The following is a 22499-nucleotide window of genomic DNA, read 5'->3' as shown; positions in this document are numbered from 1 at the left end:
TTGCCTGTAATAATTGGCGAACCCCAAAAAGCGTTGGATAGCACGGAGTCCGGAGGGGCGTGGCCAATCTAAGACGGCAGAGAGTTTGTCTGGATCCATCTGTAGTCCCTGGCCAGAGACCAAATATCCTAGAAAAGGAAGAGATTGGCATTCAAACAGACATTTCTCAATTTTGGCATAGAGTTGATTGTCACGAAGTCTCTGAAGAACCATGCTGACATGCTGGCGGTGTTCTTCTAGATTGGCAGAAAAAATTAGGATATCGTCCAGATATACAACAACACAGGAGTATAACAGATCACGAAAAATTTCATTGACAAAGTCTTGGAAGACGGCAGGGGCGTTGCACAGGCCAAAGGGCATGACCAGATACTCAAAGTGTCCATCTCTGGTGTTAAATGCCGTTTTCCACTCATCCCCCTCTCTGATGCGGATGAGGTTATAGGCGCCTCTTAAGTCCAATTTAGTAAAGATGTGGGCACCTTGGAGGCGATCAAAGAGTTCAGAGATGAGGGGTAAGGGGTAGCGGTTCTTAACCGTGATTTTATTAAGACCGCGGTAGTCAATGCAAGGACGTAGAGAGCCATCTTTTTTGGACACAAAGAAAAATCCGGCTCCGGCAGGAGAGGAGGATTTACGGATAAAGCCCTTTTTTAGATTCTCCTGGACGTATTCAGACATGGCAAGAGTCTCTGGGGCAGAGAGAGGATAAATTCTGCCCCGGGGTGGAGTAGTGCCCGGGAGGAGGTCGATAGGACAATCATAAGGCCTGTGAGGAGGTAGAGTCTCAGCTTGTTTTTTGCAGAAAACATCCGCGAAGTCCATATAGGCCTTAGGGAGACCGGTTACTGGAGGAACCACAGAGTTACGGCAAGGGTTACTGGGAACCGGTTTTAGACAGTTCTTGGAACAAGAGGACCCCCAACTCTTGATCTCCCCAGTGGACCAATCCAGGGTTGGGGAATGAAGTTGAAGCCAGGGAAGTCCAAGGAGAATTTCCGAGGTGCAATTGGGGAGGACCAAAAGTTCAATCCTCTCGTGATGAGATCCGATGCTCATAAGAAGGGGCTCCGTGCGGAAACGTATGGTACAGTCCAATCTTTCATTATTTACACAATTGATGTAGAGGGGTCTGGCGAGACTGGTCACTGGGATGTTGAACCTGTTGACGAGAGAGGCCAAAATAAAATTTCCTGCAGATCCAGAGTCCAAGAAGGCCACAGCAGGGAAGGAGAAGGCAGAGGCAGACATCCGCACAGGCACTGTAAGACGTGGAGAAGCAGAGTAGACATCAAGGACTGTCTCACCTTTGTGCGGAGTCAGCGTACGTCTTTCCAGGCGGGGAGGACGGATAGGACAATCCCTCAGGAAGTGTTCGGTACTAGCACAGTACAGGCAGAGGTTCTCCATACGGCGTCGTGTCCTCTCTTGAGGTGTCAGGCGAGACCGGTCGACCTGCATAGCCTCCACGGCGGAAGGCACAGGAACAGATTGCAGGGGACCAGAGGAGAGAGGAGCCGAGGAGAAGAAACGCCTCGTGCGAACAGAGTCCATATCTTGGCGGAGTTCCTGACGCCTTTCGGAAAAACGCATGTCAATGCGAGTGGCTAGGTGAATAAGTTCATGTAGATTAGCAGGAATTTCTCGTGCGGCCAGAACATCTTTAATGTTGCTGGATAGGCCTTTTTTGAAGGTCGTGCAGAGGGCCTCATTATTCCAGGACAATTCTGAAGCAAGAGTACGGAATTGTACGGCATACTCGCCAACGGAAGAATTACCCTGGACCAGGTTCAACAGGGCAGTCTCAGCAGAAGAGGCTCGGGCAGGTTCCTCAAAGACACTTCGGATTTCCGAGAAGAAGGAGTGTACAGAGGCAGTGACGGGGTCATTGCGGTCCCAGAGCGGTGTGGCCCATGACAGGGCTTTTCCGGACAGAAGGCTGACTACGAAAGCCACCTTAGACCTTTCAGTGGGAAACAGGTCCGACATCATCTCCAGATGCAGGGAACATTGGGAAAGAAAGCCACGGCAAAACTTAGAGTCCCCATCAAATTTATCCGGCAAGGATAGGCGTAGCCCAGGAGCGGCCACTCGCTGCGGAGGAGGTGCAGGAGCTGGCGGAGGAGATGACTGCTGAAGCTGTGGTAGTAACTGTTGTAGCATAACGGTCAGTTGAGACAGCTGTTGGCCTTGTTGCGCTATCTGTTGTGACTGCTGGGCGACCACCGTGGTGAGGTCAGCGACAACTGGCAGAGGAACTTCAGCGGGATCCATGGCCGGATCTACTGTCACGATGCCGGCTGGCAGGTAGTGGATCCTCTGTGCCAGAGAGGGATTGGCGTGGACCGTGCTAGTGGACCGGTTCTAAGCCACTACTGGTTTTCACCAGAGCCCGCCGCAAAGCGGGATGGTCTTGCTGCGGCGGTAGTGACCAGGTCGTATCCACTAGCAACGGCTCACCTCTCTGGCTGCTGAAGATAGGCGCGGTACAAGGGAGTAGGCAGAAGCAAGGTCGGACGTAGCAGAAGGTCGGGGCAGGCAGCAAGGATCGTAGTCAGGGGCAACGGCAGAAGGTCTGGAACACAGGCTAGGAACACACAAGGAACGCTTTCACTGGCACAATGGCAACAAGATCCGGCAAGGGAGTGCAGGGGAAGTGAGGTGATATAGGGAAGTGCACAGGTGAACACACTAATTGGAACCACTGCGCCAATCAGCGGCGCAGTGGCCCTTTAAATCGCAGAGACCCGGCGCGCGCGCGCCCTAGGGAGCGGGGCCGCGCGCGCCGGGACAGGACAGACGGGGAGCGAGTCAGGTACGGGAGCCGGGGTGCGCATCGCGAGCGGGCGCTACCCGCATCGCGAATCGCATCCCGGCTGGCAGCGGAATCGCAGCGCCCCGGGTCAGAGGATGTGACCGGAGCGCTGCAGCGGGGAGAGTGAAGCGAGCGCTCCGGGGAGGAGCGGGGACCCGGAGCGCTCGGCGTAACACTCACTTACTGTGATGTTGGATAGCCTCTTCTGACGCACTCAGCATTTTTTGATCTAACAACTTGACAATTTCCTCATTTCAGCTTATGGAGCACTGGAAGGAATACTGGGTGCAATGTGTCTAGTTTCTTGAATCTTGCGCTCTTATCCAAGGTAACTTCAGATCTCTGAACAAACGTGAATAAAACTTTAGCTGACTTGATGATACTTTGACTACACACTATTCTTTACCACAAGTAAAAGTAAGACATTTTGTAATGTATCTTATCAGAGAAAAATGCCTCTTTCTCCACGTTGGGCTACTTTATTGACCCCCCTCACCCCTAAACCCATTATTATACATGATAAAACTGTTGAAAGTACATCAAGGGATCAGCTCACTGAAAAATCATCTTACAGCTGCTCAGTGAAGTTTATAGGGGGGGGGAGTTGAGCAGTCGGAGTGGACAGCGGCATAGCTATAGGTGTTGCAGAGGTTGCAGTTACAACCGGGCCCCATCACCACACTAAACTAATGTATCTTTAAAACAAGTGAGTGTAGGTGGCACATCAGGTGCGACTACCATGTTGATAGTCAGGCACTATTGTTCTTGTCCTGTGGGGAACACATAAGTAGTGACATTACCTTCTGGGGGCTACTATTACCTTGCAGGGGACACTATTACCTAGTACTTTTTACCATAAAGGTAAATTACAAATTTTATGGACAGGATGTGGGTAGGGGTTAGTAAAGGGAGTCCCAACCTGAGTGTTTCCACCAGGGCCTATGAGTCTTTAGCTATGCAATTGGGAGTGGTTGAAGAGTGAAAAGCAGACAAACACAGAGCACATTTAGGAAGTGTAACATCAGAGCTTGATTCACATCTTACACTTCTTAGTAGTTCTTTATAATGTCCAGAATGCTGCTGCTATTTGTAAGGGTGTGCTTTAGAGAGACAAAGGAGCAGGACTGCCTCTTCTATGCATATGCATATGTGTTGTCGTATTAAAATGGTTGTCTCCTTTTAACATCCTAGGCATATAAATATCATAAAGGAGGGGTCCTTAAGCTGTTTGGAGCTCTTTTTGCCCATGGCAAACATTAGTCATATGCTGCAGCAGATATGATATGAAAAGGGTTGTCTGTGAGGAGACAACCCTTTAAAGTTATTCAGCTATTTTTTGATCATATTGCTGTATTCATACTGTTGCTGCTTTGATCCAATGTATCCTTTGTGTTCCCTGAGCCAAAGAGATGAGTGGAGAAGAATAAATGAAAGTGGAGCTAACTTCTGAATCGACTCCTGGTTTTAACTACAAAAACATGGGATAAAAATGCAAAGTTGAACTAGGCCTGTTTCTAGAAAAGCTGAGTGACATAAACTGAAACTAATTCAGTCTAGCGAGACTGTATGAGCTGTTACTTTAACTTCTCACCCAGCTTTCCCAGAAAATGAACATACCAGCATAACTTAGAATCAGCTAAATGACTGAAAACATATATTTATATTCATTTTGTTTTTCAGAAGAGAAATTCTCTGTAGGTGCTTTAATGCACTGTTTTACTCGGGGGTATTGTTTCTCCTAGCAGAGGCTGCCAGCTGGCATAGGGAGTCTTACAGGCAATGTCTCCTGGGGGAAAGGTATGCAAATTAGCTTTCTTCCAGAAAAAAGAAAACTGACTCCAACCAGTAGATATCCTAAGTCGCTATTTACTCTGTAAGGGTTTTTTGTATGTACTTTTTCCACCCAACTGCTAATAAAAAAAAAAGTACTCCCCAATTCAGTATGAGCAGCTGCGCAGTAACTTTGACAAAAATTAAAGGCGATATGTCATAGTGAAGAATGTATCCCCTATCTGCAGGAACTGCAGACACCATTGGATAGCTGTTAGGGTATACAAGCAAACTGCTCTTTTCTGCCTTTTTATTTCTCAAGGAGGAAAGTTGTTCGAGTACCACAGTCTGGCATGCTTTCTTGCTTTCTTTTACCCTCTGTGGTGGCCCAGTACAGGAGTTGCACCCCTGTACCATTGCTGCCCTGTCAGGTGGACTCTATTTCAGTGACCCCGGGCCTCCCTTTCTTCTATGTTCTATAAACAGTACTAAGTGCCTATGTTATCTAAAGTAATTTGTATATATTGTTAGGTGCCCTTAAATACTGTTATCATGTGTTGTAACCTAGGAAGGCACCAGTGACTATGTGACCTACAGAGCGACCTATGGGACCCCTCCAGAGTCTCCCCCATATAAACCCTGGGAGGAGCTAGCTAGTGAGTTCCATGCATGCTGAGAAACAGTCAAGACCTAGAGAGAGTGTCTGGTGTCCTGAGGAGGCCTAAAGCCTACCACGGTGAACGTCAAAACCTGGTAAGCTACATATGGGGTGAAGTCAGTCTAGTCAAGTCAATCAAGATCAGTCTGCATAAAGTTTGCTCTGTCTGAGTGTTGCTTTGAAAGTGAGGCAGTTGAAAGGGAGTTGTCAAACAGAGAGTTTGAAAGCGGGAGTTTGAGATCGCTGTGAGTGTTACTTTGTGAAATCCCCCTAACTAGATGGCCTCAATGTTGGAAAATGCAGTCCATTGTACTTCTTGCACGATGTATGCAATCCTTGAACAGCAGTTTAAGGGTGCATATTGTTGTGCAAAATGTGTGCGAGTTGTTTATTTGGAAGCTCAGATCCTGGATCTAGAGGAGAAACTGGCAACATTGAGAAGCATTGACAACTTGGAGAGGAGACTCCTGCACACTGAGCAAGTACTCCCTGGGGTAGAGGTGGGGGAGGATAGTGGGACAGAGGTGCAAGAAAGTCAGGCAGCTAGCTGGGTTACAGTTAGAAAACAGGGCAGAGGGAAAAGTGTCAGGGAGGCTAGTCCTGATCGGTTACACCCCAACAAGTTTGCCTGGTTGGCAGATGAGGGGGATGCCATTTCAGAGCTAGCAGTACTGCAGCAGGACTCTGCCTCTGACTGCCAGGGGGGTGTCTGCTCCAGTAAGGAGGGAAGTAGGAGTGCAGGGCAGGCCAGACAGGTACTAGTAGTGGGGGACTCAATTATTAGGGGGAAAGACAGGGTGATGATCACCGAATAGTGTGTTGTCTTCCTGGCGCTCAAGTTCGGCACATCACGGATCGGGCTGACAGGTTGCTGGGTGAGGCTGGAGAGGACCCAGCGGTTATGGTACTTATTGGCTCTAATGACAAAGTAAAAGGTAGGTGGAGTGTCCTTTAAAATGATTTCAGGGACTTAGGCCACAAGCTTAAGGCAAGGACCTCCAAGGTAATATTTTATGAAATATTACCTGTACCACGAGCCACACCAGAAAGGCAGTGGGAGATTAGGGAGGTAAACAAGTGGCTCAGAAGCTGGTGTAAGAAGGAGGGGTTTGGGTTCATAGAGAACTGAGCAGACTTTTCTGTTGGATACCGGCTCTACCATAGGGACGGGCATCACCTCAATGGGGAGGGGGCGCTGTGCTTGGGGAGAAGATGGCTAGAAGGGTGGAGGACTGTTTAAACTAGGGACTGGGGGGAGGGAACCTACAACGTAGAGGGGGAAGATAGTGTAGGTAGAGAAGGGGGACTTATTAATGTACCTGGGGGTGGAGTGGAGGGAGACGCTAGAATAGTTAATAGGGATAGGCTTCATAGGAAGAAAAAAAAATGCTCCATTTAATCATCTGAATTTACCACCAGTGACTCCAATCAATGTGTAGAAACATCTCAAACATGATCAAGAGCCCACCAGAGCTAAATTGCAAGTATCATACCAAAGGGTCTGAATACTTTATATATAAATTATTAGTTTTTTTCTTTATAATAAATATGCACTTATAATAGTACAGACTGATAGGGGAACTCAACAAAAAGTGAAATAAATGAAAGGGTCTGATGACTTTCTGATTGCATTATATATAGGGAGAACGTGTGGCCATCAAGTTTCACACCCGTCTGCAACCCTGGACCTTCATCTGGCAAGGCCAACCTTGATTTAGGACTCCTTAGGGAACACTGGGGTAGCAGCCTAGCTTGAAGCCGGGAGCAAGACCTGCTCTCCCTTAGCATCATTGGAAGCTTTTTGACCTGGAGGGTTAGGGCCCTTTGGAGAAAGCTTACAAAAGACCATATCTATGAGCACCCAAGTGTGCTATGCTGCAATTTTTTATGCATTGGGTGATAGAGTGCACATACTTAGGCCTGTAGTTAAAAGAGAAAAAAAGAAAAAGGAAAAAAAAAAGAAACAAACAGCTATGGCTTTTCATTTTGAAGGAGGCTGGCTTTGGCTGACTTTCACAGTTGTGTTTTAAAACTCTTCAAAGGGGTACTCGACCCCTAGACATCTTTTCCCCTAATGAGGGTAAGATGTCTGATCGTCGGACGGCTGTCACGCCCTCCTCCCTTAGACATGAATGGAGGGGGCGTGCCGTAACATCACGATAGGGGATAAGATTTACAGGCAAATGTGTGTGCTTTGTGTTGCATTTTATTTTTTTTTACATGGGGGGCACAATATGAGATTAATTGTGGAAAATATCACAAAATATTGTTTAGATTGTAAAAGCAACAGAAAGGGTGGTTGTAGACATTATTTTTTGGAAAAACACTGCATTTTTGTGGCAACGTTTCATTTTCATTCAGTTTTTAGCCAAAGAAAAAGTGGATTGAAAATAAATGAGAAGTATAACTCAATGGCCTATATTTCTATTTCCTTCTGGATTCAACTCTGGCTAAAAAAAACTACATAAAAAACTGCAGTGGCATTGTTGTTTAAAAAATCACTGTACTACAAGTCTAAGTGAATAGGAGATAAGTATCTGATCACTGGGGGAAGGTGGTAAGATGCTGCCCCCCCCCCCCCCCTCCCCCCATCAGACACTTTTTCCCTTATCCTGTGGACCCCTTTAATAAGTGCATTTTTAAATAAATTCTTTGAGGGTTGCAGCCCAGTTTGGTTGTTGATCTATGCATGCTCTCTAGTCACCTCTAGCCTTAGCCTTTTTGTAGACTGGTTTTCACATTCTTACTACCACATTTAAAATATTTATAGTTATAGAAACATAGAATGTGTCAGCAGATAAGAACCATTTGGCCCATCTAGTCTGCCCAATAATCTGAATCCTATCAATAGTCCCTGGCCCTATCTTATATGAAGGATAGCCTTATGCTTATCCCATGCATGTTGAAACTCCTTCACTGTATTTGCAGCGACCACTTCTGCAGGAAGGCTATTCCATGCATCCACTACTCTCTCAGTAAAGTAATACTTCCTGATATTACTGCAGAAACCTTTGCCCCCCTAATTTAAAACTATGTCCTCTTGTGGTAGTTTTTCTTCTTTTAAATATGCTCTCCTCCTTTACCGTGTTGATTCCCTTTATGTATTTAAAAGTCTCTTATCATACCCCCTCTGACTTGTCTTTCTTCCAAACTATACATGTTAAAGGGGTACTCCGGTGAAAACCTTTTTTCTTTTAAATCAACTGGTGGCAGAAAGTTAAACATATTTGTAAATTACTTCTATTAAAAAATCTTAATCCTTCCATTACTTATTAGCTGCTGAATGCTACAGAGGAAATTCCTTTCTTTTTGGAACACTGATGACATCACAAGCACAGTGCTCTCTGCTGACATCTTTGTCCTTTTTAGCAACCATGCATAGCAGATGTATGCTAAGGGCAGCATGGTGGCTCAGTGGTTAGCACTGCTTCCTTGCAGTGCTGGGGACTTGGGTTCAAATCCCACTAAGGACAACAATAAATAAAGTGTTATTATTATTATAATAACGTCAGCAGAGAGAACTGTGCTCGTGATGTCATCAGAGAGCATTCCAAAAAGAAAAGAATTTCCTCTGTAGTATTCAGCAGCTAATAAGTACAGGAAGGATTAAGATTTTTTAATAGAAGTAATTTACAAATATGTTTAACTTTCTAACACCAGTTGATTTTAAAGAAAAAAGGTTTTCACCGGAGTACCCCTTTAAGGTCCTTTAACCTTTCCTGGTTAGGTTTATCCTGCAATCCATGTACTAGTTTAGTAGCTCTTCTCTGAACTCTATCTAGAGTATCTATATCCTTTTAGAGATACGGCCTTCAGTACTGCGCACAATACTCCAATTGAGGCCTCACCAGTGTGCTGTACAGCGGCATGAGCACTTCTCTCTTTCTACTACTTATACCTCTCCCTATACATCCAAGCATTATGCTAGCGTTTCCTGCTGCTCTATTACATTGTCTTCCTACCTTTAAGTCTTCTGAAATTATTACTCCTAAATCCCTCTCCTCAGATACTGAGGTAAGGACTGTGTCAAATATTCTATATTCTGCCCTAGGGGTTTTTACGCCCAGGTGCATTATCTTGCACTTATCCACATTAAATTTCAGTTGCCATAGTTCTGACCATTCTTCTAGTTTTCCTAAATTCTTTTCCATTTGGCATATCCCTCCAGAAACATCAACCCTGTTACATATGTTTGTGTCATCAGCCAAAAGACATACCTTACCATCAAGACCTTTTGCGATGTCACTAGTGAAGATATTAAACAAAATTGGTCCCAGTAAAGATCCCTGAGGTACCCCACTGGTGACAAGACCTTTCTCTGAATATACTCCATTGACTACAACCCTCTGTTGTCTGTCACTCAGCCACTACCTAATCCACTCAACATTATGGGGGTCCAAGCTCAATGACTGCAGTTTATTGATAAGTCTTCTATATGGGACAGTGTCAAAAGCCTTACTAAAATTGAGATATGTGATGTCTACTGCCCCTCCGCCATCTATTATTTTAGTCACCGAGTCAAAAAAATCAATAAGATTTGTTTGACATGATCTCCCTGAAGTAAACCCATGTTGTTTTTCATCTTGCAATCCATGGGATTTTAGATGTTCCACAATCCTATCCTTTAGTAGGGTTTCCATTAATTCCCCCACTATTGATGTCAGACTTACTGGCCTATAGTTGCTTGATTCCTCCCTACTACCTTTTTTGTGAATGACATTTGCTAATTTCCAATCTTCCGGGACAACTCCTGTTACCAGTGATTGGTTAAATAAATCTGTTAACGGTTTTGCTAGCTGACCACTAAGCTCTTTTAATAATTTTGGGTGAATCCCATCAGGCACCTGTGACTTATTTGTCTTCACTTTAGACAGCAAACGTAGAGCCTCTTCCTCTGTAAAGACACATGCATCAAACAATTCATTAGTCTTCCTCTCTAATGGAGGTCTTTTTCTTCTGTAAAAACTGAACAGAAGTATTCATTAAGGCAGTCCGCTAGCCCTTTATTCTCTTTCACGTACCTTCCTTCCTTTGTTTTTTAATTTAGTTATTCCTTGTTTTAATTTCCTCTTTTCATTTATATATCTAAAGAATGTCTTATCCCCTTTTTTCACAGACTGAGCCAGTTTTTCTTCTGCCTTAGAAGTTCTTATAACTTGCTTGGCCTCTTTTTGCCTAATCTTGTAGATTTCCCTATCTTCATTGCTCTGGGTTGTTTTATAATTACTAAATGCTAGCTTTTTTTATTTAATTTTTTTTATGATTTTGGCCACTTCTACTGAGTACCACAGTGATCTCTTCCTTTCCCTGCTTTTTCTGACAAGTCTAATGCATTTTTCTGTTGCCTTCAATAATGCATATTTTAAGTAGTCCCATTTCTCCTGGACTCCATGTAATCTGATCCAGTCTGATAGGGACTCATTTATGACTAATCTCATTTTTGAAAAGTCTGTTTTTCTAAAATCAAAAACTTTTGTTTTTGTGTGGTGTGGCTCCTTCACTGTTCTTATATTAAACCACACTGATTGGTGATCACTTGATCCCAAGCTTTCGCCTACAATAACAACATATACCAAATCCCCTTTTGTGAATACCAAATCCAAGATGGCCTCTCTCCGGGTTGACTCCTCAACAAACTTATTTAGGGAATTTAGAATATCTGTACTCCTTGCAGAACTAGCTATTTTGGTTTTCCAGTTTATATCCGGAAGATTGAAGTCTCCTATAATGATAACTTCTCCTTTCATTGTCATTTTAGCTATTTCTTCAACTAGTAGATCATCTAATTCTTTAACTTGGCCAGGTGGTCTATATATAACACCTACACGAGTTGCTGTCCGATTACCAAACTGCAACATAACCCAAACTGACTCTATGTTTGCCTCACTAACTTGTATTAGGTTAGATTTTATGCTATCTTTCACATATAGGTGTTACGCTGAGCGCTCCGGGTCCCTGCTCCTCCCCGAAGTGCTCGCGGCGTTTCTCTCCCTGCAGCGCCCCGGTCAGACCCGCTGACCGGGAGCGCTGCACTGACATTGCCGGCGGGGATGCGATTCGCATAGCGGGACGCGCCCGCTCGCGAATCGCATCCCAAGTCACTCACCTGTCCCGGTCCCCGGCTGTCATGCTCTGGCGCGCGCGGCTCCGCTCTCTAGGGCGCGCGCGCGCCAGCTCTCTGAGATTTAAAGGGCCAGTGCACCAATGATTGGTGCCTGGCCCAATCACCCTAATTAGTTTCCACCTGCTCCCTGGCTATATTACCTCACTTCCCCTGCACTTCCTTGCCGGATCTTGTTGCCTTAGTGCCTAGAGAAAGCTTCTTCTGTGTTTACCATTACTGTGTTCCTGACCTCTTGCTACTACCATTGACTACGAACCTTGCTGCCTGCCCCGACCTTCTGCTACGTCTGACCTTGCTCTTGTCTACTCCCTTGTACCGCGTCTATCTCAGCAGTCAGAGAGGTTGAGCCGTTGCCAGTGGATACGACCTGTTTGCTACCGCCGCTGCAAGACCATCCCGCTTTGCGGCGGGCTCTGGTGAATACCAGTAGCAACTTAGAACCGGTCCACCGACACGGTCCACGCCAATCCCTCTCTGGCACAGAGGATCCACCTCCAGCCTGCCGAATCGTGACAGTAGATCTGGCTATGGATCCCGCTGAGGTCCCCCTGCCAGTTGTCGCTGACCTCACCACGGTGGTCGCCCAGCAATCCCAACAGATCGCCCATCTAAGTCACCAGCTGTCGCAAGTGTTCACCATGTTACAGCAACTTCAGTCGCAGCTACAGCAGCTGCAACAGCAGCCACCATCTCCTGCACCTCCTCCGCAGCGAGTGGCCGCTCCTAACCTCCGCTTGTCCCTGCCGGAAAAATTTGATGGGGACTCTAGACTCTGCCGTGGTTTCCTGTCACAATGTTCCCTACATTTGGAGATGTTGTCGGACCAATTTCCTACAGAACAGTCGAAGGTGGCTTTCGTGGTTAGTCTCCTGTCTGGGAAGGCTTTGTCTTGGGCCACACCGCTCTGGGACTGTGATGATCCTGTCACCGCCACTGTACACTCCTTCTTCTCAGAGGTTCGCAGTGTCTTCGAGGAACCAGCCCGAGCTTCTTCTGCCGAAACTGCCTTGTTAAACCTGGTCCAGGGTAGTTCTTCTGTAGGCGAATACGCCATCCAATTTCGTCCCCTCGCCTCTGAATTATCCTGGAACAACGAGGCTCTCTGCGCGACCTTTAAAAGGGGCCTATCCAGTAACATCAAAGATGTGCTGGCCGCACGAGAAATTCCTGCCAACCTGCATGAACTTATCCATTTGGCCACCCGCATTGACATGCGTTTTTCTGAAAGACACCAGGAACTCCACCAGGAAAAGACCTTAATCCCTGGGCACCTCTCTCACGGTATCCCTTGCAATCTACCCCTGTGCCTCCCGCCGAGGAGGCTATGCAAGTGGATCGGTCTCGCCTGACTCTTGAAGAGAGGTCTCGCCGTAGGGATAAAAATCTATGTCTGTACTGCGCTAGTACCGAACATTTCTTGGTGGATTGCCCTATTCGTCCTCCACGTCTGGAAAACGCACGCACCCAGCTCACGTGGGTCTGGCGTCTCTTGGTACGGAGTCTGCTTCTCCATGTCTCACTGTGCCCGTGCGGATTTCTCCTTCTGCCAACTCCTCCTTCTCTGCCGTGGCCGTCTTGGACTCTGGTTCTTCTGGAAATTTTATTCTGGCCTCTTTGCTTGATAGGTACTGCATCCCGGTGACCCGTCTCGTCAAGCCGCTCTAAATTTCTTCGGTCAACGGAGTCAAGTTGCACTGCACTGTGCGTTACCGCACAGAGCCCCTGCTTATGAACATTGGACTGCATCACGAGAAAATTGAATTTTTGGTTCTGCCCAACTGCACCTCTGAAGTCCTCCTCGGTCTGCCATGGCTCCAGCATCATTCTCCCACCCTTGACTGGACCACTGGGGAGATCACGAATTGGGGTCCTGCTTGATGCAAGAAATGACTCACGTCTGCTCCCAGCCCCATCTGTCGAGCCTCAGTGTCTCCTCCTGTGCCTGGTCTCGCCAAGGCCTATCAGGACTGTGCCGTGCCACCTCATAGCCCCCGTCCTGGTGACACTCTGCCCCATGCCAAGCCTCACCCTCTGCCCCCCTCCCCATTCCCACTCCTTCTGAACTGTCTGCCGTTCATGAGCATACCCAAGACTTCACTGTCCCCCAGAAGGAGACTCTACAATCGCTCCCAATGTCCTCGTCCCATGTGGAGCGACACCCCGACAAAAAGAGGGGGAGACCTAAGGGGGGGGGTACTGTTACGCCGAGCGCTCCGGGTCCCTGCTCCTCCCCGAAGCGCTCGCGGCGTTTCTCTCCCTGCAGCGCCCCGGTCAGACCCGCTGACCGGGAGCGCTGCACTGACATTGCCGGCAGGGATGCGATTCGCATAGCGGGACGCGCCCGCTCGCGAATCGCTTCCCAAGTCACTCACCTGTCCCGGTCCCCGGCTGTCATGCTCTGACGCGCGCGGCTCCGCTCTCTAGGGCGCGCGCGCGCCAGCTCTCTGAGATTTAAAGGGCCAGTGCACCAATGATTGGTGCCTGGCCCAATCACCCTAATTAGTTTCCACCTGCTCCCTGGCTATATTACCTCACTTCCCCTGCACTTCCTTGCCGGATCTTGTTGCCTTAGTGCCTAGAGAAAGCTTCTTCTGTGTTTACCATTACTGTGTTCCTGACCTCCTGCTACTACCATTGACTACGAACCTTGCCGCCTGCCCCGACCTTCTGCTACGTCTGACCTTGCTCTTGTCTACTCCCTTGTACCGCGCCTATCTCAGCAGTCAGAGAAGTTGAGCCGTTGCCAGTGGATACGACCTGGTTGCTACTGCCGCTGCAAGACCATCCCGCTTTGCGGCGGGCTCTGGTGAATACCAGTAGCAACTTAGAACCGGTCCACCGACACGGTCCACGCCAATCCCTCTCTGGCACAGAGGATCCATCTCCAGCCTGCCAAATCGTGACAATAGGGCCACTCCTTCTCCTTTCTTGCCTTCTCTGTCTCTTCTGTATAAAGAGTATCCTGGTATGGATATGTCCCAGTCATTACTTTCCTGGTATGGATATGTCCCAGTCATTACTTTCATTAAACCGTGTCTCAGTAACAGCCACTAAAACTAAACCCCTTGTATTCATGACGCCAGGGCGTGGTTATAAATGTAACTGCCAGCAATGTGACTTCTGTTTGTTTTTGGTGTTTAGATTGGCACCATGTGGCATACAAAAATCTACATACCAAAATCTATGCTACCGTATTACTGGAAATATGACTTTACAGATGAGCTGCTTTTATGTCAATGACCAGTGACATATTTGCTTCCTTAATATGTATGAATCATACAGTATAAACAGCCGATGCATCTGCTATAAGGCTCATAAAGGGAGGATCACCCCATTCATCTTCAATTGTTAAACTTTCAATTCAAGTGCATTTAGAGAATTGCTTTACAGCAAGCCCATGTATATGGACATGTGGTAGAGGGTGTAATGCAGGGCAGATTGAATTACCCTAGGGGCAGATGGCATTAACCCCTTGTATTTGTGACGCCAGGGTGTGGATTCTGGGCTAGGCACGGGGGCAATAATTACTCCAACACCAAGTTACGGATAATGGCAGCTTTACTGAGTTACAGATGGAACAGTCTATACAGTTCAGCCAGGCCCACGGAGGTGACCAGTGACTTCAGAGACCTTAAGGGCTTGCTGGGACTTAGAGTAGATTTGGACAATTTTAGTGCAGGCCATTCTTGACTTGTCAATAGATGACTGTGACTGACTTGACTTGACTTGAGACTGGTTAAGCTGTCACTGTAGCTTACTTGTAGACTTGAAGGCTTGTGGCTGCAGGATGGACTTGAGGCCTCCTATGGACTCCAGACACACTCAAGGACTTGACTGCACTGGACCTCAGCAAAAACTTAACTGGAAATCAATAGCATCAGAGAGTGCTAGCTCCACCCAGGGCTTATATGAGGGAGACTAGGAACTGTCCCATAGGTCACATGGTCACTGTCAAGGGGACAGGTGTCGGGGGCCCAGGGAACACGGCAGGGAGGCTGCCTGACAGGGCAGCAAGGGTACAGGAGTATAACTCCTGTACTGGGCCACAACAAACACCTGTTTACAAGAAAGTACAGAGGTAATTTTTCAGGGAGGGGGAGGTCAAAGCTCTGAACATCATCCATTGTGGAGATCCTTATCGATCTGCTAGTAACACTTTTCACTGTAATCCTTTCTGTGAAAATTAGGAGACTGCTGGAAAGAGATCTGTACAGAATAGGAAGTGTCAGCTTAATTTAGGGTCTAGTGCTAAATTTCAGGCTTATTTTATATACAGTGGTCCCTCAAGTTACAATATTAATCGGTTCCAGGACAAACATTGTACACTGCTCAATAAATAAAGGGAACACTTAAACAACACAATGTAACTCCAAGTCAATCACACTTCTGTGAAATCCCACTGTCCACTCAGGAAGCAACACTGATTGACAATCAATTTCACATGCTGTTGTGCAAATGGAACAGACAACAGGTGGAAATTATAGGCAATTAGCAAGACACCCCCAATAAAGGAGTGATTCTGCAGGTGGTGACCACAGACCACTTCTCAGTTCCTATGCTTCCAGGATGATGTTTTGGTCACCTTTGAATGCTGGCGGTGCTTTCACTCTAGTGGTAGCATGAGACTGAGTCTATAACCCACACAAGTGGCTCAGGTAGAGCAGCTCATCCAGGATGGCACATCAATGCAAGCTGTGACAAGAAGGTTTGTTGTGTCTGTCAGCGTAGTGTCCAGAGCATGGAGGCGTTACCAGGAGACAGGCCAGTACATCAGGAGACATGGAGGAGGCTGTAGGAGGGCAACAACCTAGCAGCAGGACCACTACCGCCGCCTTTGTGCAAGGAGGAGCATGAGGAGCACTGCCAGAGCCCTGCAAAATGACCTCCAGCAGGCCACAAGTGTGCATGTGTCCACTCAAAAGGTCAGAAACAGACTCCATGAGGGTGGTATGAGGGCCCAACATCCACTGGTGGGGGTTGTACTTACAGCCCAACACAGTGCAGGGCCAGAGAACACCAAGCTTGGCAAATTCACCACTGGCGTCCTGTGCTCTTCACAGATGTAAGCAGGTTCACATCGAGCACATGTGACAGACGTGAGTCTGGAGACGCCGTGGAGTACATTCTGCTGCTTGCAATATCCTCCAGCATGACCGGTTTGGCGGTGGGTCAGTAATGGTGTGGGGTGGCATTTCTTTGGGGGCTGCACAGCCCTCCATGTGCTTGCCAGTGGTAGCCTGACTGCTATTAGGTACCGAGATGAGATCCTCAGACCCCTTGTGAGACCATATGCTGGTGTGGTTGGCCCTAGGTTCCTCCTAATGCAAGACAATGCTAGACCTCATGTTGCTGGAGTTTGTCAGCAGTTCCTGCAAGAGAAAGGCATTGATGCTATGGACTGGCCCGCCCGTTCCCCACACCTGAATCCGATTGAGCACATCTGGGACATCATGTCTCGCTCCATCCACCAATGCCACATTGCACCACAGACTGTCCAAGAGTTGGCGGATGCTTTAGTCCAGGTCTGGGAGGATATCCCTCAGGAGACCATCCTCATCAGGAGCATGCCCAGGTGTTGTAGTGAGGTCATACGGGCATGTGGAGGACAAACACACTACTGAGCCTCATATAGACTTGTTTTAAGGACATTACATCAAAGTTGGATCAGCCTGCAGTGTGGCTTTCAGCTTTAATTTTGAGTGTGACTTCATATCCAGACCTCCATGGGTTGATAAGTTTGATTTCCATTGCTCATTTTTGTGTGATTTTGTTGTCAGCACATTCAACTATATAAAGAAGACGAAAGTATTTCATGGGATTAGTTCATTCATTCAGATCTAGGAAGTGTTATCTTAGTGTTCCCTTTATTTTTTTGAGCAGTGTATGTTAAAACCATTGTATGCTGAGACCATAATTCTATGGATACCTCGTAATTGGTTCTAAAGCCAGCAAAATGTCATCCAAAAATAGGAAAAAGTGAGGATTAAAAAAAATAAGTAGATAAAGCAAGTCCTTACATAAAAAAAAAAGTAAGGCTCGGTTCACATCATGTTTTTGCCATACTGTTTTCAATCAGTTTTTCTAAAGAAAACCGGATGGCAAAAAAAACGGATGGAACTGTATGGGGAAAAAGTAAACAGTATGCATTTTTGAGCCGTGTTTTTTTTTAACATGGATGTCAATGGGAAACGCACATGTATACGGTTCCAAAGGGGAAACCGTGTACGGTTTTTACTTTGCACATGCGTATTTGCATCCTAAAGTCCCCACCCAACACCCCTCCCATTAAAAATGGACAACATTTTCAAAAACGTATGTTTTTAATAAAAACGGACCGATCCGTATGCACTTTTAAAAAGAGTATATGATTTAAAAACGCATACTGTTTACTTTTTCCCATACAGTTTCATCCGTTTTTTTGCCATACGGTTTTCTTTAGAAAAACTGATTGAAAACAGTATGGCAAAAACGTGATGTGAACCGAGCCTAAGAAAGAGCTGCTCGGAGTGGTAAATCACGGTCTATGTCATGTCTAATGATAATTTTTGTGTGATTTTGTTGTCAGTACATGCAACTATGTAAAGACGAAAGTATTTCATAGGATTAGTTCATTCAGATCTAGGATGAGTTATCTTAGTGTTCCCTTTATTTTTTTGAACAGTGTATATAAGTCCTGAACTGCGCATTTTGGTCTCTTCATATAGCAAAGGGAAAATTTTAAGCCTACTAATTTTCTTACAAAAATGTATAATTTTTTTTCAGTAGCAAAATAAAACAAAACCTATATACATTGGGCATCTTTGTAATCAGGCCCTCCTGATAAAGATATTGATACTGCCATTTTTACTGAAAAGTGCACTACGTAGAAATGCAACCCCCAAAATTTGCATAATGTTTTTTTTTTTTTTTTGCCCCACAAATAATTTTTTATATATCTACAAACAACTTATCTAAGTTTTTATTTTTACCACTTTTGGCTAGATATGTGCTTTAAATATCCTGATTTTGACCATTTAAATGTTAGCAAGTGTAGATTAGTGTTACGCCGAGCGCTCCGGGTCCCCGCTCCTCCCCGGAGCGCTCGCAACATCCTCGCAATTGCAGCGCCCCGGTCAGACCTGCTGACCGGGTGCGCTGCGATACCTCTCCCAGCCGGGATGCGATTCGCGATGCGGGAGGCGCCCGCTCGCGATGCGCATCCCGGCTCCCGTACCTGACTCGCTCTCCGTCGGTCTTGTCCCGGCGCGCGCGGCCCCGCTCCTTAGGGCGCGCGCGCGCCGGGTCTCTGCAATTTAAAGGGCCACTGCGCCACTGATTGGCGCAGTTGGCTTAATTAGTGTGTTCACCTGTGCACTCCCTATTTATACCTCACTTCCCCTGCACTCCCTCGCCGGATCTTGTTGCCATTGTGCCAGTGAAAGCGTTTCCTTGTGTGTTCCTAGCCTGTGTTCCAGACCTCCTGCCGTTGCCCCTGACTACGATCCTTGCTGCCTGCCCCGACCTTCTGCTACGTCCGACCTTGCTCTTGTCTACTCCCTTGTACCGCGCCTATCTTCAGCAGTCAGAGAGGTTGAGCCGTTGCTGGTGGATACGACCTGGTTGCTACCGCCGCTGCAAGACCATCCCGCTTTGCGGCGGGCTCTGGTGAATACCAGTAGCAACTTAGAACCGGTCCACCAGCACGGTCTACGCCAATCCCTCTCTGGCACAGAGGATCCACCTCCAGCCAACCGAATCGTGACAGTAGATCCGGCCCTGAAGTCCCACTGCCAGTTGTCGCCGACCTCACCACGGTGGTCGCCCAGCAGTCGCAACAAGGCCACCAGCTGTCTCAACTGACCGTGATGCTACAGCAGCTACTACCACAGCTTCAGCAATCATCTCCTCCGCCAGCTCCTGCACCTCCTCCGCAGCGAGTGGCCGCTTCCGGCCTACGATTATCCTTGCCGGATAAATTTGATGGGGACTCTAAGTTTTGCCGTGGCTTTCTTTCGCAATGTTCCCTGCACTTGGAGATGATGTCGGACCAGTTTCCTACTGAAAGGTCTAAGGTGGCTTTCGTAGTCAGCCTTCTGTCTGGGAAAGCTCTGTCATGGGCCACACCGCTCTGGGACCGCAATGACCCCGTCACTGCCTCTGTACACTCCTTCTTCACGGAGATTCGAAGTGTCTTTGAGGAACCTGCCCGAGCCTCTTCTGCTGAGACTGCCCTGCTGAACCTGGTCCAGGGTAATTCTTATGTTGGCGAGTACGCCATCCAATTCCGTACTCTTGCCTCCGAATTATCCTGGAATAATGAGGCCCTCTGCGCGACCTTTAAAAAAGGCCTATCCAGCAACATTAAAGATGTTCTGGCCGCACGAGAAATTCCTGCTAACCTGCATGAACTTATTCATCTGGCCACCCGCATTGACATGCGTTTTTCCGAAAGGCGTCAGGAGCTCCGCCAGGATATGGACTTTGTTCGCACGAGGCGTTTTTTCTCCCCGGCTCCTCTCTCCTCTGGTCCTCTGCAATCCGTTCCTGTGCCTCCCGCCGTGGAGGCTATGCAAGTTGACCGGTCTCGCTTGACACCTCAAGAGAGGACACGACGCCGCATGGAGAATCTGTGCCTGTACTGTGCCGGTACCGAACACTTCCTGAAGGATTGTCCTATCCGTCCTCCCCGCCTGGAAAGACGTACGCTGACTCCGCACAAAGGTGAGACAGTTCTTGATGTCAACTCTGCTTCTCCAAGCCTTACTGTGCCTGTGCGGATATCTTCCTCTACCTTCTCCTTCTCTACTATGGCCTTCTTGGATTCCGGATCTGCAGGAAATTTTATTTTGGCCTCTCTCATCAACAGGTTCAACATCCCGGTGACCAGTCTCACCAGACCCCTCTACATCAATTGTGTTAACAATGAAAGATTGGACTGTACCGTGCGTTACCGCACGGAACCTCTCCTAATGTGCATCGGACCTCATCACGAAAAAATTGAGTTTTTGGTCCTCTCCAACTGCACTTCCGAAATTCTTCTTGGATTACCGTGGCTTCAACGCCATTCCCCAACCCTTGATTGGTCCACAGGAGAAATCAAGAGCTGGGGTACTTCTTGTTTCAAGGACTGTCTTAAACCGGTTCCCAGTACTCCCTGCCGTGACCCTGTGGTTCCCCCTGTAACCGGTCTTCCTAAGGCTTATATGGACTATGCTGACGTGTTTTGCAAAAAGCAAGCTGAGACTTTACCTCCTCACAGGCCTTATGACTGTCCTATTGACCTCCTCCCGGGTACTACTCCACCCCGGGGCAGAATTTATCCTCTGTCTGCTCCAGAGACTCTTGCTATGTCTGAATACATCCAGGAAAATTTAAAAAAGGGGTTTATCCGCAAATCCTCCTCTCCTGCCGGAGCTGGATTTTTTTTTGTGTCCAAAAAAGATGGCTCCCTACGTCCTTGCATTGATTACCGCGGACTTAATAAAATCACGGTAAAGAACCGCTACCCCCTACCCCTTATCTCAGAACTCTTTGATCGCCTTCAAGGTGCCCACATCTTTACCAAACTGGACTTAAGAGGTGCTTATAATCTCATCCGCATCAGGGAGGGGGACGAATGGAAGACTGCATTTAACACCAGAGATGGACACTTTGAGTATCTGGTCATGCCCTTTGGCCTGTGCCCCTGCCGTCTTCCAAGACTTTGTTAATTAAATTTTTCCTGATCCCTTATATTCCTGTGTTGTGGTTTATCTGGACGATATTCTGATTTTTTCTGCCAACTTAGAAGAACACCGCCAGCATGTCCGCATGGTTCTTCAGAGACTTCGAGACAATCAACTTTATGCCAAAATGGAGAAATGTCTGTTTGAATGTCAATCTCTTCCTTTCCTAGGATACTTGGTCTCTGGCCAGGGATTACAAATGGACCCAGATAAACTCTCTGCCGTCTTAGATTGGCCGCGCCCCTCCGGACTCCGTGCTATCCAACGTTTTTTGGGGTTCGCCAATTATTAGAGACAATTTATTCCACACTTTTCCACTATTGTGGCTCCTATCGTGGCTTTAACCAAGAAAAATGCCAATCCCAAGTCCTGGTCTCCCCAAGCCGAAGACGCATTTAAACGTCTCAAGTCTGCCTTTTCTTCTGCTCCCGTGCTCTCCAGACCTGACCCATCTAAACCCTTCCTATTGGAGGTAGATGCCTCCTCAGTGGAAGCTGGAGCTGTCCTTCTACAAAAAAATTCTTCCGGGCATGCTGGTACTTGTGGTTTTTTTTTCTAGGACCTTCTCTCCGGCGGAGAGAAACTACTCCATCGGGGATCGAGAACTACTGGCCATTAAATTGGCGCTTGAGGAATGGAGGCATCTGCTGGAGGGATCAAAATTTCCAGTTATCATATACACCGATCACAAGAATCTCTCCTATCTCCAGTCTGCCCAACGGCTGAACCCTCGCCAGGCCAGGTGGTCGTTGTTCTTTGCCCGTTTTAACTTTGAAATTCATTTTCGCCCTGCCGACAAGAACATTAGGGCCGATGCCCTCTCTCGTTCCTCAGATGCCTCGGAAGTAGAGGTCTCTCCGCAACACATCATTCCTCCTGACTGTCTGATCTCCACTTCTCCAGCCTCCATCAGGCAAACTCCTCCAGGGAAGATCTTCGTTTCTCCACGCCAACGTCTCGGGATTCTCAAATGGGGACACTCCTCCCACCTCGCAGGCCATGCGGGCATCAAAAAATCCTTGCAACTCATCTCTCGTTTCTATTGGTGGCCGACTCTGGAGACGGATGTTGTTGATTTTGTGCGGGCCTGTACTGTCTGTGCCCGGGATAAGACTCCTCGCCAGAAGCCTGCTGGTCTCCTTCATCCTCCGCCTGTCCCCGAACAGCCTTGGTCACTGATTGGTATGGACTTTATTACAGACTTACCCCCATCCCGTGGCAACACTGTTGTTTGGGTGGTCGTTGATCGATTTTCCAAGATGGCACATTTTATTCCTCTTCCTGGTCTTCCTTCAGCGCCTCAGTTGGCAAAACAATTTTTTGTACACATTTTTCGTCTTCACGGTTTGCCCACGCAGATCATCTCGGATAGAGGCGTCCAATTCGTGTCTAAATTCTGGAGGGCCCTCTGTAAACAGCTCAAGATTA

The 22499-nt window shown here is 47.3% G+C and overlaps 1 protein-coding gene across 23 annotated transcripts in view; it reads left to right on the top strand.

Moving 5' to 3' along the window:
• Positions 1 to 22499, top strand: part of LOC130290322 (A-kinase anchor protein 17B-like) — a 101545-nt gene that overhangs the window by 50237 nt on the left and 28809 nt on the right. For 10 of the 23 annotated variants that reach the window (XM_056537783.1, XM_056537786.1, XM_056537779.1 and 7 more), the window contains 3 exons: positions 3074 to 3143; positions 4496 to 4612; positions 5154 to 5338. The exons of 7 other annotated variants lie outside the window; for them this stretch is intronic. The gene's annotated coding sequence lies outside the window, so the exon portion shown is untranslated. Of the gene's footprint in view, positions 1 to 3073; positions 3233 to 4495; positions 4613 to 5153; positions 5339 to 22499 lie in introns of all 23 variants that reach the window. 6 more of the 23 variants (XM_056537791.1, XM_056537790.1, XM_056537781.1 and 3 more) reach the window with 5 other exon arrangements.

This window comes from Hyla sarda, chromosome 9 (genome assembly GCF_029499605.1).
Source record: "Hyla sarda isolate aHylSar1 chromosome 9, aHylSar1.hap1, whole genome shotgun sequence".
NCBI classification, from domain to species: domain Eukaryota; kingdom Metazoa; phylum Chordata; class Amphibia; order Anura; family Hylidae; genus Hyla; species Hyla sarda.
Note: the sequence above shows the minus strand (reverse complement) of the source record. Positions and strands in the feature narration are given on the sequence as shown.